This window comes from Urocitellus parryii, chromosome 2 (assembly GCF_045843805.1).
Source record: "Urocitellus parryii isolate mUroPar1 chromosome 2, mUroPar1.hap1, whole genome shotgun sequence".
Classification (NCBI taxonomy): Eukaryota; Metazoa; Chordata; class Mammalia; order Rodentia; family Sciuridae; genus Urocitellus; species Urocitellus parryii.
The window spans coordinates 158,715,927-158,735,245 of record NC_135532.1 but is presented as its reverse complement, the minus strand read 5'-3'; positions in this window follow the sequence as shown (position 1 = coordinate 158,735,245).

The window sequence follows — 19,319 nt, the reverse complement described above, 5'->3', positions numbered from 1 at the left end:
GGGGCAAATTGGATTTCTTCTTTGAAACCAAAAGTCACAGAGCTAAGCATGCTACTTACTTAGAAACATTTATATAGTCAAGTTAAAAAAAATATGGATGATTATGACAAAACTCACAATTTATATCTGGTATTTATACTTATAAACACATATAACCTATTCATATACAGATATGTTCATATTCTTAACATTATTTAATCAGAATATTAAATTGTAGAATTCATTTCTACATCTATAATCCCTAGTTAAACAGAAAATGATTGGTCTAATCAAACAATGGTAAGAAACTTTGAATCAGTCAAATTGTGAAAGAATCCAAAGGCATAATATGAAATTAGGAGACTCTTGGGGAATTTTCCAAGATTTCACTGAAGAGAAATAGCTTTTGATGGATGCGGAACCATTACTTTTCCCTTCATTTTGAATAATTACATATATATATCAACTGAAAGTGAATTACAGCATGTCATTTGATCAGAGTCAGTCATCCAGATAGAGTCAACCAGAAGGCCAGGTGCTCTTGCTAAGAAACTAATAAAATTCTTTGAGAACAGTGAAAAATATAAAAGCAACACTATACAAGAAAAAATTATTACAAAATTGTGCTTTCAAGATGCATAAAGTAAAACTTACAAGTCAAATTATATTTTTGATTTGGATAATAAAATTGAAGATATATTTCTAAATTATAAATAAAAATGATAAATATGGTGAATCCTTAAAGCGCCACATTTTTTAAGACTGTCCTTTGAAGCAACAATTCAATTTGTAGGAATTTATTCTGAGCCACTAATTAGAATTCCACCCAAAAATTTTTGATCAGAGCATTACTTACAAAAGTAAAATTGTATTAACAGCCTAAATATCTGTCACCAAAAAGAAATCTGTAAGTTATGATAAATCTTTATAATGAAATATGATTCCTCCTTTTAAAGTCATATCTTCAAACAACTTTTAGTATCTTATAAAAATATTCATAGTATAATATTAAATGAAAAAGGTAAAATATAAAATAACATAAGTTTTAACATTTCATATTTTAAAATGAGCAGAAAAGGGAGCTAAAATGGAAGAAATTAAAATAGTAAATGGGCCTCTCTTTGTATACTAAGATTATATAATTTTCTTTTTAAATTACTAAGCATTACATATGTTTCCTATGAAAAACAAGTAATTTTATTCAAACAATAAATTAATTTTTAAAAATAATTCTTTCTAAATATTTCTAACATTCTAAGTATACTAAATAGTAAGAACTACCTTTGTGTCAAAACCTCTTGAAACTAAACCCAGAAAAATTTGTTACAAAATGTTAAGTTTATAAACAAAATGCAATGGGCCAACTACTGTTTCTTGAAATTATTGTCTTATTTAGTTAACAGTTTTTACTTTAAGTAGTTAGTACTCTACAGGATTATGTTTCATTTCTTATTTTGATTTAGTATTATCATTACTGGTTTTTTTTACCGCCCTCTGGAAGTCTGTCTTATCCTTTTACTCAGATTATTATCAGGAATCTTTAAACCAAGATTATTATTTATAAGATTAACTTTTTAAATTAAGATCCAGTACTACTTACTTCTGAGAGTAATACCTGCACCGCATAACATTTTCCCAAGTGTAGTCCACTAAAAGAGATATCATAATTACTAAGTTTAGAAAACACTGCACCACTTCCCAGCACCAAGAGTCACAACCTATACTTGGATGTCTTCCAAGGCCCTTCTGTGTACGATCCTATATTATCATCTTAACTCACTCTTCTCTGAACTTATTTTTTTACAGAATTCTTTACTAGAATTAGTCCCTTAATAATCTCTAGAACTAGTCTGAGGCAGTGCTTAAAATGTTTGATTTGCAAAAGGATCCTGGGGATAGTGCTGCAATTCAAGATCTCATCCAGTAGGTCAGAGGTGGGGACTGAGATTCTGTATTCCTAACAATCTGCTGACTCCAGGACTGCAGGGCTGCTAACCACACTGTGGGTTCTAATACCAGAGATGATAATACTTTAAGAAAGAGGCAAAAGCTGAAATGGACACAACACTTGCACACACACACACACACACACACACACACACACAATTCACACAATTACCTTTCTCTATAAACTACCATTTGTTTCCTTAGATATTTATTGAGCACACAGATACAATGTAGATCATGGTATGAGTTAAATAACAAACAAAAGCATCAAAAATTAGATATGCACACATCAGATAGAGTACTAATCTCCAGGAATATATAAAGAACTCAAAACACTTAGCACCAAGAAAACAACCCAATCAATAAATGCACTAAGGGACTTCACAGACATTTCTCAGAAGAAGATATACAATTGATCAACAAATATATGAAAAAAATGTTCAACGTCTCTAGCAATTAAAAAATGCAAATCAAAACTACTCTAAGATTCCATCTCACTCCAGTCAGAATGGCGGCTATTAAAAATATAAACAACAGTTAAGTGTTGACAAGGATGTGGGAAAAAGGACACACTCATACATTGCTGGTGGTACTGCAAATTAGTGCAACCAATCCAAAAAGCAATATGGAGATTCCTTGGAAAACTGGGAATGGAACCATTTGACCCAGCTATCACACTCCTCAGTCTGTACCCAAAGGACTTAAAAACAGCATACTACAGGGACACAGCCACATCAATGTTTACAGCAGCACAATTCACAATACCTAAATTGTGGAACCAACCTAGATTCCCCTCAGTAGATGAATGGATAAAGAAAATGTGGCATATATACACAATGGAATATTACTCAGCATTAAAAGAGATAATAAAATCATGGCATTTGCAGGTAAGTGGATGGAGTTGGAGAATATAATGCTAAGTGAAGTAAGTCGATCCTAAAAAAACAAATGCCAAATGTCTTTTCTGATATAACGATACTTATTCATCATGGGAGGGGGGAGCATGGGAGGAATAGATGAACTTTAGATAAGACAAAGGGGAGAAAGAAAAAGGGAGGGGGCATAGGGATAGGAAAGATGGTGGAATGAGATGGACATCATTACCCTAAGTACATGTATGAAAACACGAATGATGTGACTGACTCTACTTTGTGTTCAACCAGAGACATGAAAAATTGCACTCTACTTGTGTATATGAATTGAATTACATTCTGTTGTCATATATAACTAATTAGACTAAACAAAATTAAAAATTTTGTTTAAAAAATTAGATACTTCGGCAAGGCACAGTAGAGAATGCCTGCAATACTAGCAGCTCAGAAGGCCGAGGCAGGAGGATCATGAGTTCAAAGCCTGCCTCAGCAAAAGTAAGGTGCTAAGCAACTCAGTGAGATCCTGTCTCTAAATAAAATACAAAATAGGGCTGGAGATATGGCTCAGTGGTCAAGTGCCCCTGAGTTCAACCCCCAGTAGCAAAAAAAAAAAAAAAAAAGGCTACGTAAAAAAAAAGAAAGGTTTTAGCTAGAGAAATGGATTATTTTGTTTTTCCACGTAGGTTACTTTACAATCTGAATCATTAATGCCAGTGGCCTGGGAAGGGCCCTCAGCTGCAATAAACTCAGGTTGCAGCTCATTTGCATGCAATATCTTCTTGAGTGTAGCCTTTCTCTGGTCAAAGTTGCAGGGAGGGAGTTGGTCCACTTCTTATGTATGCTTGTCAGGTTTCTTTAAACTACAGGAAACCTAAGGTTGCCCAGAGCTCCTTTAGAAAACATTAATTTCCAATGGGGTACCTGAATACTTGTGAAAAGTGGCAGACAACCTTCACACATGAAAGCTGTATGACAGTGCCAAGATCCGAACCTCTCTGTTCACAGAGTGCTGAGTTGCAGATTAAAAAGTGCGGTAATGCAAAAATGATGGTAAGAAACTGCTTTCTGCCCTAATGTCCTTTTTATTCAGTAACCATAGCAGAACATTTCTGCAGCCCCAGATCTAACCTTAAGACTGCACAATGGTAGTCCCTCAGTGTAAAGACAAAGTGGAAATGGGAATTGGGCTGAAGGAATTTGGAATGTTTAGGAACAGAAAAGTGGTCAGAGAAAATTTTAGGCTGGCAAAGATTGGGAATGACTACTCAAGGTCAGAGAAACAAAGCAGATATCTGCAAGAAGAGCTTATCCAGGTTTCACCATGATTGGGGTCAGTGACCACAGGAAATACATAGATCCAGGCAATTCTATGTGGACTTCTCATTAGGAGGAAGACTGAAACCAAGGGTTGAGCATATGAGATGTACAAAGGTCAAGCCATTTTTTTTTTATAAATGCACTGGGCCACCAAACTTACATGTCACAATCTTAATTTTATCATATACAAACCATCAGAGTACCCAGAAGAGGTCTGTCTGTTGGGAATTTTATTTTTACGAATTAATCTAATGTTTATAAACATTAATGTAATTTGAACAGGGAAAAGATGTTGTATGTAACTCTGGGTTTTTGACATACATACTACATGAGTTTGAAAGTGAAGAGCAGCTGGGCACAGTGGCATCTGCAGAGATAAATGGCAGGATGACTGGAGAGGGAGGCTGACACTGCGGGTTTCTTGGCAGGTGGAATATGGAGGTTTTGAAGTGAAGAACAACTGAATGTGGCTGTAGCTAGAGAGTTAAGGACAGGACTTGGAAGGGTAATAGAGTTTCCACAGCTTGAACCCCATTGAAATAACAGAGGTGGTAATGCTGCCTTGCAGGAAGCTGGGGATTGCTGGAGAGGCCATTATGATCAGGGAAAAGGAAGTGCACTTGAAAGAATAGTGAAGGACTAAAGAATATCCAAGGATGACAATGGAGAGAGAAAACTAAAGCTGTACTGAGAAAAAGGGCAGGAATCCGTGCACACACAGCCATTGGGTAGGTTTTAGTGTGGCCAGGAATCACTATTAAACCGGAGGTGGGAATATAACACTAGACATTTAAATCTTTTTTACATAAAAAGAAATGTTTTACAGTACCTACCAGGCTCAGAAAAGAAAAAAAAAAAGTGTTTGGGATTGATAGTTGAAGCAATTACTAGACTAGGGCAAGGTTCCCAAAGTGTAGTTTCTGGTCTCACTCCATCCAAATCGCTTGAAGGCAGATAGATCTCTGAGTCTTGTAACAGGTCTGAGTTAAAAGAAAAAAAAAAAAAAAAACTTTACAAGTTTCCGGTATGACTGAGGTCCACAATCAAGAAGGAGATGGACCACACCTGAGATGTAGAAGACCACGCCCGGGTCAGTGGTCACAGACAGCTGGCACAGAACAGAGCAGGCAGGGGCTCTAAAGCTTCTCCACATGGGACACTGCTCAGTCATGGACTGTTTCCACCAATGTCTTCCCCTGGAATTTTGTTGGACCATACCTTAACTAAATGATGTCCAGCATCTATTATTTTTTCTGCTACAATTACAGTAAGATATGATATGAATTAGAAAGTATCTGCAAAGGTTAACCTGCCATTTTAGAAGTTGTACTGATTTAGTGGTGTAAGAACATAACCTGCTTTCATCAGGTTGATTTTCCTCCAGATGATTAAAAAAATGTTTCACAGGAGTTTGGATGGTGGGTTGTTTTTTTTTATTTTTCTTTCCCAGGAAGACCTGATTTCAGGATAGATTTTTTTTCTAAGTTTCATTTTATTTTTTATTACAAAAAAAAAATAACTGTATATAATTTTCAAGCTGTAAGGTAATATTTTAATAAAAATATTCATTGTGGAATGATGAATTCAAGATAATTAGCATATCTATCACTTCAAATATCTACCACTTCTTGTGAGAAGACTCAGAAAATTCTTAATTAAGCTCTTTTGAAGTATACAATACATTATTATTAACTATAGTCATCATGATATGCACTGAAACTCCAGAACTTATTCCTCCTATTTAACTGTAACTTGGTACCTCTCGTCCAGTGTCTCTCTTTTACCATCCCCTCCCTACCCTCACTCCCAGCCTCTGGCAACCAACATTCTGCTCTCTAAATGTTGGAGTTCAATCTTTTTTCTGATTCTACACAATGAGAGTAATGGTACTTGCCTCTAGATTGGAATCCTGAAGGCAAGAATATCCTAAAATTTCTCTGTACTCAAATTGTTCTCAATAAACACTTGTTTAAAAAAATTAACAGAGCAGTGGAAAAAAAGGAAGATGACTGATAAAAAGTGGTATAACATAAAATACTCAAACACTATTTTATATTCAAGTAAGAACCAACTAGAACAAGGAGGGGGAAATTTATTTAAATGTAATACAGAAAAAAAACAAACACAAAACCTATGGAGATAAGAAATGTTTATAACTATCTGAAGAAAAACTCAAAAGCTCTACTGAAAATCATAAAAGGTGAAGAATAGATATACCTTATCTTAGTAAGGCATAGTGTTATAAAGCTCCCAATTTCATTAATCACAATAAAAAGCACAAATATGTCCCCACTTAATTTTTTGATTCTTAAGAGTGTTCTAATTGTAGCAATATGTTATATAATATAAAATTGCATTTTAAACATTTTTAAAAATATAGTTCAGTGGCATTAAATATATACACATTGTACAACCATACCCACCATTCATCTCTAGACCCTTCCATCTTCCCAAACTGAGACTCTGTATCATTACACACTAACTCTGCATTATTCCCAACCCCCATCTTGTGGCAATCTCCATTCTACCCACAGCCCCATCTCTGTGAATTTGACAACTATAGGTGTCTCATATAAGTAGAAGTACACAATATTTGTCCTTTTGTAACTAGCTTACTTCACTTAATATAATGTCATCAAGTTTTGTCCATTTTGTAATATGTTAGAATTCCCTTCCTATTAAAAGTCAAGTAATATTCCATTCTATTTCTATGTATTCTGTTCATCCATTCATTGATCGGTGAACACTTTGTGCTGCTTCTTTGGGCTATTATGAAAAATGCTGCTATAAACTTGGGTGTATAAATATTTGTTTGAACGCGTTTCAATGCTTTTGTGAATATACCCAGAAGTGGAATGCTAAATTAAACCTTATGTTTAATTTTTCGATTAATTAATTTTAATCACATTGTTTTCCCCACCAGCTGTGCCATTGTGTATTTCCAAAAGCAATGCAACGGGGTTCCAGTTTTTTTTCACATACTTATCAATATTTCTCATTTTCTATTTTATGATAATAGCTATCCTGAGGTGTGTGATCCCACTATGAATTTAATATATATTTCCCTAATAATAAGTAATGTTGAGAACCTTTGGTATATTTTTACACAAATCCTTTACCCACTTTTTAAATTTGGGTTTTAGTTAATGCTGAATTGTAGTTTTTATATATTTTGGATATCAATCATTAATAGAAATGAGACTTGCAAATGTTTTTCTCCCACTTCATAGGTTTTCTTTTCACTGATGAAGTTCAATTTATTTTTTTTTATTTTGTTTCTTTGCCATATTTTTTAAATTGACAAACTAATTCTAAAGTTCACATGGAAAAATATACATGAAAGAATAACTAGGACACCCGAGAAAAAGAGGAGTTACAGATAATGAAATATATTCTAAAATAGCAATAATCTTGGTTCAGATATAGACACATTAGTATATTAGAGAACTCCAAAATATATTCTAATACAATTAGAAATTTAATTTATACCAGTTCAAATCATTTATCAGTGTTGGGAAAACTGGTTGGCCATTTATGAAAAAAATCTGAAGTCATTTTATATCTTTTATCAAAATGAATTTCAGATTAGTCAATAATTTAATCATAAAAATTAATTAAAGTACAAAACTTGAGACCAGAAGATACTGGAGAAACACAATGTTAGATTTTTATCATACAATGAGGAGAATGGTCCTTCTTAAGTTTCTCATGATACCTAAAAACTATTAGGAAACATACACGGACATTTTCCACTGCATATCAATTCTAAGTGCCAGACTTCCACTCTCAGCAAGCAGATTAACTGTCTTGAAAAGAATAAAAGCTTGACATAATATATAAAACAACTGTTTGAAGACAGCGGAGATTTTTTTAAATTGCAAGCAGTATTTGAGGAATTACAGTCTTTGAAAGAAGGGAAGCACATAAAATAATGTTCATATTCCAAACTGATGTAATGTTCATATTCAAGCTGACTTTTTCTCTTTAGGACATCTCTAATGTGCTGTGCATGCAGGAGTAGGGAATAGAGACAAATCAGAAAATGGCAGTTATCTCTGCTGAGGAAGTCCATAGTGGAGCCTGGGTCTGTCCAGACAAATCAGACCTGAGGAGTAAAATTCTAAAGAGAGCCAGAGAAACAATCCTGAAATCTGGCTGTAAATTTCCTTTCAAAGATTGGCTGATTCTTAAATAGCATATGTGCAGGATAAGACCCCAGGAAAGCCACCAGAAAACAGCAGGTAGGAAATTAAAAGCTGAGCAGAGTTCCCGCAGCCATGGAAACAGAAGTTGGAGTTCAAAGCCTGAGAGAGGGATAGAGCTTGATGAACCCGCAGGCCTTTAGTTCAAAATCAAAAGGGGTCATGAGTAGGAATAATGGGTGTTAGTTTGGTACAGGGGTCAACAAACTACAGACTATAGGTCAAATCTGGCAAGCCAGTTTTTTTTTTTTGTTTTTTGTATAGCCCTGGAACTAAGATTGTTGTTGTTTTAACATATTTTCACAGTATTAAAAATGAGCAAAGTAAAAATACATAACACTTAGAAATTACATGGAATTGGAATTTTACGGTTAATAAAGCCTTATTGGCATAGAGCCAAGCTTATTCTCTTACTTATTATCTATGACTGCTTTTCTGCCATAGCAGCAAAATATAACAGTTGTGGCACAGACCACATGGCCCAAGAAGTCTAAACTATTTACTGTCTGGCTCTTCTCAGGAAAAGTTTGTTGACAACTGTCAAAGAGCAGAATGGCAATAGATCAACCCAAACAAGCTTAAAATCAGCCTTTGATAGGATCAATGTGACCTGCCAGAATAAAATTTAACACTTGTTGGAAGTATATAACATTATCCATATCCACTCTAATTGTTCACACACAATATTCAGTATCCAATATAAATTTCAAAAGCCAACTAAAAACAAAACAAAAAAAGCAAAATGGCCAAACCCAAGAAAAACAACAAAAAGAGGCACAGAGGCATATAAGACCTTCAGATGTGAAAATTATCAGACAAGAACTTTACTTAAAAAATAACTAGTATATTCAATAAAATAGAGAAAAACAAAGAATTTTAAGAGATTTTGATTTTGAAAGAAAAAAGTCAGTTAAAAATTCTAGAATCCCAAAATATTATAACATTAATAAATGAAAATGTGGATTTAGTTGCATTTTGTACACAGAAGAATAGAAACTAGAAAATAGAATTAGTGAATCAAAGCACAGAAAAGGGGTGTTGAAACTCACAGGAACAAAAGAGCAAAGAGATGAGTTTAAAATGTTGAATTACATGTAATTTAGAACCCTAGAAATAGAGGAGAGAAATAATGAAACAAAAGATCTATTGGAGAGGATCCAAGATGGCAGGCCAGAGGGAAACAGCTTTCTGTGTTGTTCCGTGATCTGGGACTAAAGTAGTAAAAATACTGCTTCTCTGTGAGTGATATTCCTGCTCCCATGTGGGAATCACAGCCGCCTTCCCCATCCAGGGCTCCAGGCCTCAGCATCAGAGTAGGTCTCCCAACTACTTGCCCACACAGGACTACCAGGTACCCAAGTGAGATGGTCAGCAACAGCTCTCACGCAGAACAGCACCCACCAGAGCAGAAATCACGGATGCCACTTCCATGCAGGACACCTGGAAGCTTCCCATGAGTATGAACTCTGACTGCCACTCCATGTGGACCCTCAGCTACCAATGTGGAGCTCCCCCAGTCACCACCATCTTGGGGGCTCTGCAGCAGCGGAGATGATCCCCTATATGCAGTAGCCTGCCTGCACTTGAGAACCTCACTCAGGCTCTGAAGTCAGCTGACAGCCACACACTGCTCACCACAGAGTTCATCTCTGAACTCATTATCCAAAGTCATTGCACTACTTCCCCCACCCGACCTGACACCACAAGGCTGAAAGCAGGTTCCTCTATTTCGGGTCACCTTCATCACCATCTGCAGTGAGGGTAACTCCCAGTTTGAAACTCCTGCTGGCCAGGTACCCTGTTTCCATCTCTCCCCTCTCCCCAGCAGCTGCCACCCCGGCACAGAGACACCCTGGTTACCTTCACCATCCTGAAAGCAGAGATACCAGATAACAACAGAGAGACCCCACCTATTGGATGAGAAGAGAAACAGGAAAGATACTGATCTCCAACCAAAACAACCCCTGTTTCCTTCTTCAAGATATTTTTTTCCTCTCCCTCTCTATCCCCCCCCCCCACATCCCTAACATGCATGAAACCAAGTACTTTGCATGAATTAGGATTTTGAGGACTGGTACATATGAAAAGTATATTACAGTTGTGTTGTATATTCTTTTTTTCCCACCAATTTCTACTATTTTAACATTTTTTATTTTTCTTAACGTATATGTGTGTTTGTTTTATGTACTCGACTGTCTACTCGCTTACTTGTATACCCAAAATTACTTCCTCTCCCTTCTTCTGCTACTAATCTTCTTCTTTAGATTTCTCTTTCACACTTCCTAAGATATAATAACTCTATATCCTCACCTTCTACCTCTTCAGCATATCATCCTAGTCCTCACCACAGGTTCTATGTCCACCATCAGAAACTGTAAACCCTTTTTCAAACCTACTGAGTATATTGTAGATAATAATTGAATTCACCATTTGTGTACATTGTGACCAACCTAAGCATCTTAATAACAAACATTTGTTTTTTAGGATGTCTATTGTTTATATTGGATCTATTAACATTGTCCTTCACCTCAAAGAAGAGGTATTGGAACCATAGAGGGGCACTATAAGCCTATAGGGTAAAAACAGTAATGCCTTGAATTCACAGTGCTAGAAGGGAAGACACACAAGCCATATGAAAAAACAAGGAAAGAAAGTGCCCCAAACAAATCAAGATGCCACATTATTAAAATCCATGGCCAGCACACCAGAAGAAATTACAGAGAAGGAGTTCAGGATGTACATAATTAAAATGTTCTGCAAATTAAAAGATGATATAAGAGAGCAAATACAGGCAGCAAAAGATCATTTTGACAAAGAGCTACATAAACAAATACATGAAGCAAAAGTTTACTTCAATAGGGACATAGAGGTTCTAAAAAAAAAAAGCAAACAGAAATCCTTGAAGTGAAAGAAACAATAAACCAAATTAAAGTTCAATTGAAATCATCACCAACAGATTAGACCACTAAGACAGGACCTCAGACAATGAAGACAAAATATAGTCTTGAAAAGAATGTAGACCACAGAGTGAAAATGGTAAGAAACCATGAGCAGAACATTCAAGAAATATGGGATAGTGTAAAAAGACCAAATTTAAGAGTTATTGGGATAGAGGAAGGCATAGAGTTCCAAACCAAAGGAATGAGCAATCTTCTCAATAAAATAATATCAGAAAATTTTCCAAATGTGAAGAATGAGTTGGAAAATCAAACTCAGGAGGCTTACAGGACACCAAATATACAAAATTACACCAATGTACATTATAATGAAAATGCCTAACAGACAGAATAAGAAGAGAATATTAAAAGCCATAAGAGAAAGGAATCAGATTACTTATAGGGGGAAACCAATTAGATTATGTGCAGATTTTTCAACTCAGAACCTGAAACCTGGAACAACATATATCAAGCTCTGAAAAAAAAAATTGATGCCAACCAAGAATCTTATATCTAGCAAAATTAAGCTTTAAATTTGATGATGAAATAAAAAATTTTCATGGTAAATAAAAAAATTTACAACTCAAAAAGCCTGCACTATAGAACATCCTTGACAAATATTCCATGAAGAGTATTTGAAAAACAACAATGAAAATCAGCAAAAGGAAGAATTACACTAAAGGAAAAACTAATCAAAGGAGAAACCAAGTCAAGTTAAATACCAAAAAAAAAAAAAAAAGTGGCTGGGAATACAAATCATGTCTCAATAATAACCCAGAATGTTAATGGCCTAAACTCACCAATCAAAAGACAGAGAATGGAAGATTCAATTCAAAAAAAAAAAGATACAACAATATGCTGCCTCTAAGAGACTCATCTCATAGAAAAAGACATCCACAAAGGTGAAAGGTTGGGAAAAATCATACCACTCACATGGATTGCAGAAGCAAGCAGGGATTTCCATTCTCATATGAAATAAAGTGAACTTTAATCCAAAGTTAATCAAAAGGGATAAAGAAGGATATTTCCTACTGCTTAAGGGAACAATTCATCAACAATACATAAGAATAATAAATTTATTTTTATTCTTAAATTATTTTATTTATTTATTTATTTATTTCTTACATATATGACAATAGTGAAATGCATTACATTCATAATTATCCTTTTACAGCACAATTCCCTTGTTCTTGGATAAGCAGAATTAATATTACCAAATACTACCAAAAGCACTATACAGATTTAAGTCAATTCCAATCAAAATCCCTCATAGCAATAGAAAAAGCAATCATGAATTCATCTTGAAAAATAAGAGACCCAGAATAGCTAAAGCATTCCTTAGCGAGAAGACTGAAGCAGGTGGCATCAAAATACCAGACCTTAAAATTATACTACAGTGCAATAGTAACAAAAACAGCATGGTATTGGCACCAAAATAGACCTGTAGACCAATGGTACAGAATAGAGGACACAAGAGTCTAACCCACAAAACTACAATTATCTTACATTAGACAAAGGTGCCAAAAACATGCACTGGAAAAAAGATAGCCTGTTCAACAAATTGTGCTGGGAAAACTGGAAATCCATATGCAACAAAATAAAATTAAAACCCTATCTATCACCATGCACAAAACTTAACTCAAAATAAATCAAGGACTTAGGAATACAACCAGAGACCCTGCAACTAATAGAAGAAAAAGTAGGCCCAAATTTTCATCATATTGGATTAGGCCCCTACTTCCTTCATAAGACTCCTATAATGCAAGAATTAAAATCAAGAATTAATAAATGAGATGGGTTCAAACTGAAAAGCTTCTTTGCAGCAAAAGAAACAATCAGTGAGGTGAATAGAGAGCCTACAGCTTGGGAGCAAATTTTTACCACTTGCACAGCAGATAGAACACTAATCTCTAGGGTATAAAAAGAACTCAAAAAGCTAAACACCAAAAAATCAAATAACCTAATTAATAAATGTGCCAAGGACCTGAACAGACACTTCTCAGAAGAGGATATACAATCAATCAACATATATGAAAAAATGTTCAACATCTCTAGTAATTAAATAAATGCAAATCAAAACTACTCTAAGATTTCATCTCACTCCAGTCAGAATGGCAACTATTAAGAACAGACAATAATAGGTGTTGGTGAAGATGTGGGGGAAAAGGCACACTCATACATTGCTGGTGGGACTGCAAAATGGTACAGCCAATATGGAAAGCAATATGAAGATTCCTTGGAAAACTTGGAATGGTACTACATTTTTACCCAGATATCCCACTCCTCAGTCTATACTCAAAGGACTTTAAAAAGAGCAAACTACAGGGACACAACCACATCAATGTTTATAGCAGCACAATTCACGATAGCTGAACTGTGTAACCAACCTAGATGCCCTTTAGTAGATGAATAGATAAAAAAACGAATATATATATATAGTCTAACCCACAAAACTACAATTATCTTACTTAGACAACCAAGATATATATAGTCGTTTATGTATATATATAATATATTATATATATACACAATGGAATATGAATCAGCAATAAAAGAGAATAAAATCCTAGCATTTGCAAATGAATGGGTGGAGTTGGAGAATATAATGCTAAGTAAAGTTAGCCAACCTCATAAAACCAAATGATAAATGTTTTCTCTGACAAAAGGAGGCTGAATCATAGCGAGGTTGGGAGGGGGAGCATTGGAGGATTAGACAACTCTAGATAGGGCAAAAGGATGGGAGGGGAAGGGAAATGTCATGGAGGTAGGAAAGACAGTGGAATGAGATGAACCTCATTACCCTAAGTATATATATATATATTCACACAAATGATGCAAACATACTTTGTACACAACCAGAGAGATGAAAAATTGTGCTCTATGTGTGTAATATGAATTGTAATGCATTCTTCTGTCATATATAACAAATTAGAATAAATAATTTAAAATATGCAAGATAGAGCCACAACCTTAAGTATATATTACACTATAAATTTTGTTTTGTCTTTCTAGAATTTTCTAATATACATTGGAAAATATATATTTTAAAATGATTTTTGGAATGATTTTAAATTTTTTAAAAAAATCTACTGAAGCTCTTACATATTGATGAACAGCATTTAAATCATTCTCAAAGACTCTTAAGTCAGGTGATGTGGTTCACACCTGTAATCCCAGCCTATTGGGAGGGTTAGAAAAGAAGATCAGGGGTTTCATACCAGCCTGAGCAACCAGGGTATAGTAGTAAGACTCTGCTCAAAATAAAATGTATAAAGCTGGGGAAGTATCTTAAAGGTAAAACACTTGCCTAGCATGTATGAGGCCCTGAGTTCAATTTTCAAGAGCACAATTTTTAAAAAAAATCTTTCTAAACTCCAATTATGCACATGATCAACCTGCTAAGATCCAAATGCAAAGAGAATAGGTTTGGAGAAAGGACACACACTACTTCAAAGGAGAAGAATAAGATGCCTGATGAATTTTCAATTAAAACTGATAGCCTTAACATGCTAAAAAGAAACACTTAGAATTCTGTACCTAACTGCTATGCTCCAAGAACTGAGATAAAAATGTTTTTAAATAAAATCAGACAATTCATCAAAAGCAGACTTTCAGTAAAAGAAATAGTAAAAGAAGTTCATCAAGCAGAAGTAAAATGATCCCAGATGGAAGCACAAAATGGGAAGAAAAAGTAAAGACACGAGAAAGTAAAAATATAGGACTTGAGGTGAAAGAATGCAGACTGATACTTTAAGAGGACACACAAGGTGAGGAAGGTAAGAAATAGATTTTAATATTGTAAGGTTCTTGCTTTCTTCAGTAAACATGAAGTCAAAGATACATACCATGATTTTCCAAAATAATTAAAAGAATAATGAAAGAATATATCATTACCGAATAGAGAAGAATATGGCAATTTTTAAAAAATCTTAAAATAAAAATTCAGAAAGGATAAAATAAGGAAAAAGAATGCATGGGACCAATAAAAATACATAACAAAAACATAAACTTAAAACCAGCTATGTCTTATAATTACATTGGAGATCTTGGATTAAATAATCATATCCAAAGAGTCAAACTGGATTTTAAAAACGCGTTTTAAATATAAGGTCACAGAAAGGTTGAATATAAAGAAAAGCCTTCAAATGTCTAGAAATGTTGCAACAAACAGATAAATCCCTCTTGGGATCTAAAAAAGAAATGACGATGAAATTTAGAAAATCATTTCAAGCTAAGTGATAATGAAAACCCAGCATTTTAAAACCCTTGAGAAGGAGCTAAAGGGATATCTATAATGAAGATACAAAATGTAGCATGCTGTATGACTCTACTTGGATGAAGTTCAAGATCAAGCAAAACTAATCTGTGGTAATAGAGGCTTGAGTGGGGGTTGTTTGAAAAGGAATATGGCTTGCAAGGAGAATGTGAGAAATTTTTCAGGTATTAAGAAAGTTCTGTATTTTGATCTAAGTATGCATGTGCTTAATATTTGTGCCTTTTATTGTGTGTGTGTATGTGTAAAGTGTTTGTGTGTGTATATACATATATATACACACATATGTATATATAATCACACACGTATATATGTTTATACATATATACATATATAGTACCTCCACTAAAAAAAACTTTGATACAGCAGAAAATGCAATAAACAAAATCAAATACAAACAATAAAGAACTAATTTCTAACATATGAATCTACAATAATAGCACTTTTTCTGTGTCCAGCAATGTTTTAGTAGTTTGCCCACACTGTTTTATCCTCAAGACATCCCTATTAGATAGGAATTTCTTCACCCCATTTCACAGTCAAGAAAACTGAGACACAAAGATACTAAATAATTGGCTTGTGGTTTCACAACTAAGTGGAAGGTCCGGGATTCTACTTCAAGCAGTCTATACATAGAGTACTTATATTTAATTACTTTTTACACCAAAACCAAAAAGACCAACAGCTCATTAATGAAATGGTCAAAGAACATAAAAAGACAATAGAAAAGGAAAGAAATTTCTGAAAACATATTACACTTCATTCATTAGAAATGACATACAGACTAAAATAATATATCATTTCACTTACTAATTAACATGAATTAAAAGCTCAATGAGGAATCTCCATGCTGCTTTCCAGAGTGGTAGCACCAATTTGCAGTCCCACCAGCAATGCGTGAGTATACTTTTTTTCCCACATCCTTGCCAACAATTATTGTTGCCTGTATTCTTGATGATTGTCATTCTAACAGGAGTGAGATGAAATCTTAGAGTAGTTTTGATTTGCATTTCCCTAATTGCTAGAGATGTTGAACACTTTTTTTATATGCCCTTCAATAGATGAATGGATAAAGAAAATGTGGTATATATACTCAATGGAATATTACTCAGCTTTAAAGAAGAGTGAAATTATGGCATTTGCCAGTAGATGGATGGAGTTGGAGAATACCGTGCTAAGTGAAATAATCCAATTCCAAAAAACCAAAGGCCAAATGTTTTCTCTAATATGCAAATGCTAATTCACACTAATGCAGGGGGCACTAGAGAAGAATAGAGTTTCCTTAGATTAGGTAGAGGGAAGTAAAGGGGGTGGGGGATGTGAGGATAGGAAAGATAGTAGAATGAGACAGACATTATTACTGTATGTATATATGTGACTACATGACCAATATGATTCTACAACTTGTACACTCAGAAAAATGAGACATTATATCCCATCTGTGTATATATATCAAATTGCACAAGTGCATTCTACTGTCATGTATAACTAATTTAAATAAATTAAAAAATTAATTAAAAACAAAGCTCAATGAGAGACCGAATTAGAACAATATATATTCCATGCTTTTAAATCTAAATGGTTTCTACTGTCATGTATAACTAAAAAGAACCAATTTAAAAAGTTTCATGATATCTAGAATTTAAAACTATATAGGAAACTCTCATATTCTGTGAATGGAAGGACAAATTGCTATAACTAGCTTGGAGGACATTATGACAATATTTTTTAAAATTTTATGTGTAGACAGCCTTTTGGTCAGTCTAGAAAATAATTTACTTTGCCCCAGTGTTGAGGCCTTATGCACACTAGGAAAGTACTCTACCACTGAGCTACATCCCCAGCTCCTAATTTTGTTTTTAATTAACACATGATTGTACATATTTATTCAGTAAAGAATGATGTTTCAATATTTTATGCATGTACATATATGAAAAGTTCTATCTACAAGAATGTTTATAAGCAGAAAAAAAGGAAAAAATAAACAACTTCAATTTTTCTCTACCTCAGAAACCACTTTCCAAAACCAGCTCATGTTGAAGATAAGGGGAATGGGATTTCAGTTTTTGATAGGAGTAACATGCAAGAATTTGTGGCCACGTTTAAAACTACCCCCAAAAGGAAGGTGACACAACCATAGCAAAAAGGAAAGCAGTGGAGTAGATTTTTACACACTGATAAGAAATGTCAAGGTTTACAGTAGAATGAATCGAACATAACTTTCCTATGCACATATATGAATACATGACCAGGGTAACTCCATAGTATATACAACCACAAGAATGGGAAGCTATACTCCATGTATATATGAAAATAAATTCTATTGTTCTACTGTCATGTATAACTAAAAAGAAGAAAAAAATTAATGAAAAAAAAATAATTGTCAAAGTTCAGAAGTATAAAAGCCAGTTGTTAAGTACTGTCATAACAGGATCTTATTTGTGAAAAAATATAGATATGGGCATATCTATATTTATACTTACATATTTGTATATGCATAAAAAATCTGAGAGGAACAGCAGTAACCACAGAAGGAACTTTTATTTTTACTTTACACTCTTCTAAATGGTTTCCATTATTTACAACGAGAATGTACCAATTTTATTATTTGAAATTCAATTTTAAAATTGAAAAATATTTTCGGCTAGGTGAAATAGAGTTTCTGCTTTGAAGTAGATCTCAGTAAATGAGCTTATTACTGAAATGTAGAAAGAAAAAGAAATGGTACAATTCAGGCACATGGTCAGCTCTAGGTTGGAAAGTACAAAATGTTCTAGATGGTTGATATTTGGGTAAATCACTTTCCTTTGATTTATTCTTCTTATTGTTATAATGTGGAGAACCGGACTAGAGGGTGACAAAGGGCCCTTGCCATTCTTATTCTCTATAAATCATGAGACAGCCTGGATAGAAAGATCAAAATGCCAGGGCAAATACTAAAGAAGCTGTATTGGAGATACGCCTGAAATATATCAGCATGGGGTGTTCTCCCACACAATATCAACCCCTAGAGAGTGATGCTACGCAGTGAATATTGTATCACATGAAAAGCAGACTCCTCCAGACAGCTGCCCTCAATTCTACTTGATAGCAAGTAACATTTTTTTTTTTGCTTCAATGGCAGATGTAAAGAATTTTAGTTCAATTTTCAAGTTCTTCAAATAAATGTCCTTGTCACTTTCTCATTTCTTGCTCTTCGAAACACAACCCATTTTTTTAAAAAATGAATTTCATCAGCATAAAATCATCCAAAAAGCAAATCACAAGAATGCATATTCACTTCATATCCAGCTTTTTCCAACTTGCTGATGCTGCTAATATTGTTGGCTCAATAAATAAACATTTTGCATGTTCTGTGGAATATATTTCACAACCTCAAAAATCTAGGGGTAAAGTATCATCACAATTCAAGCTTATTTTTTTTTCTCTTTAGTGTTTAAATAAGTAATTCTCTAGTTTCAAATGGGCCATGTTCCACAATTTAGTGTTTAAGTCAGCTATGTAGAACTAGAAACATATTTCTGTCTCCTACAGAAATAATAATGTAACTCTGCATTTTCCATTGGAACGAAGTACTTGTTTAATCCAGAAGGTACACTGATAACTGAAATATTTTTTTGAGGGATCATGAAACAGAACAAAGAGAGCAAAACCTTTATAGTCAGAAACCAATTGGAATCCTGGCTCTACCACTTTCCAGTTGAGCAAGCTATTTAAAGTAAGTGATCGTCAGTGTCCTCCTTTGAAAAATTGAGATCATAATATTTATTACCCATAAGTTACCTGAGGGTTA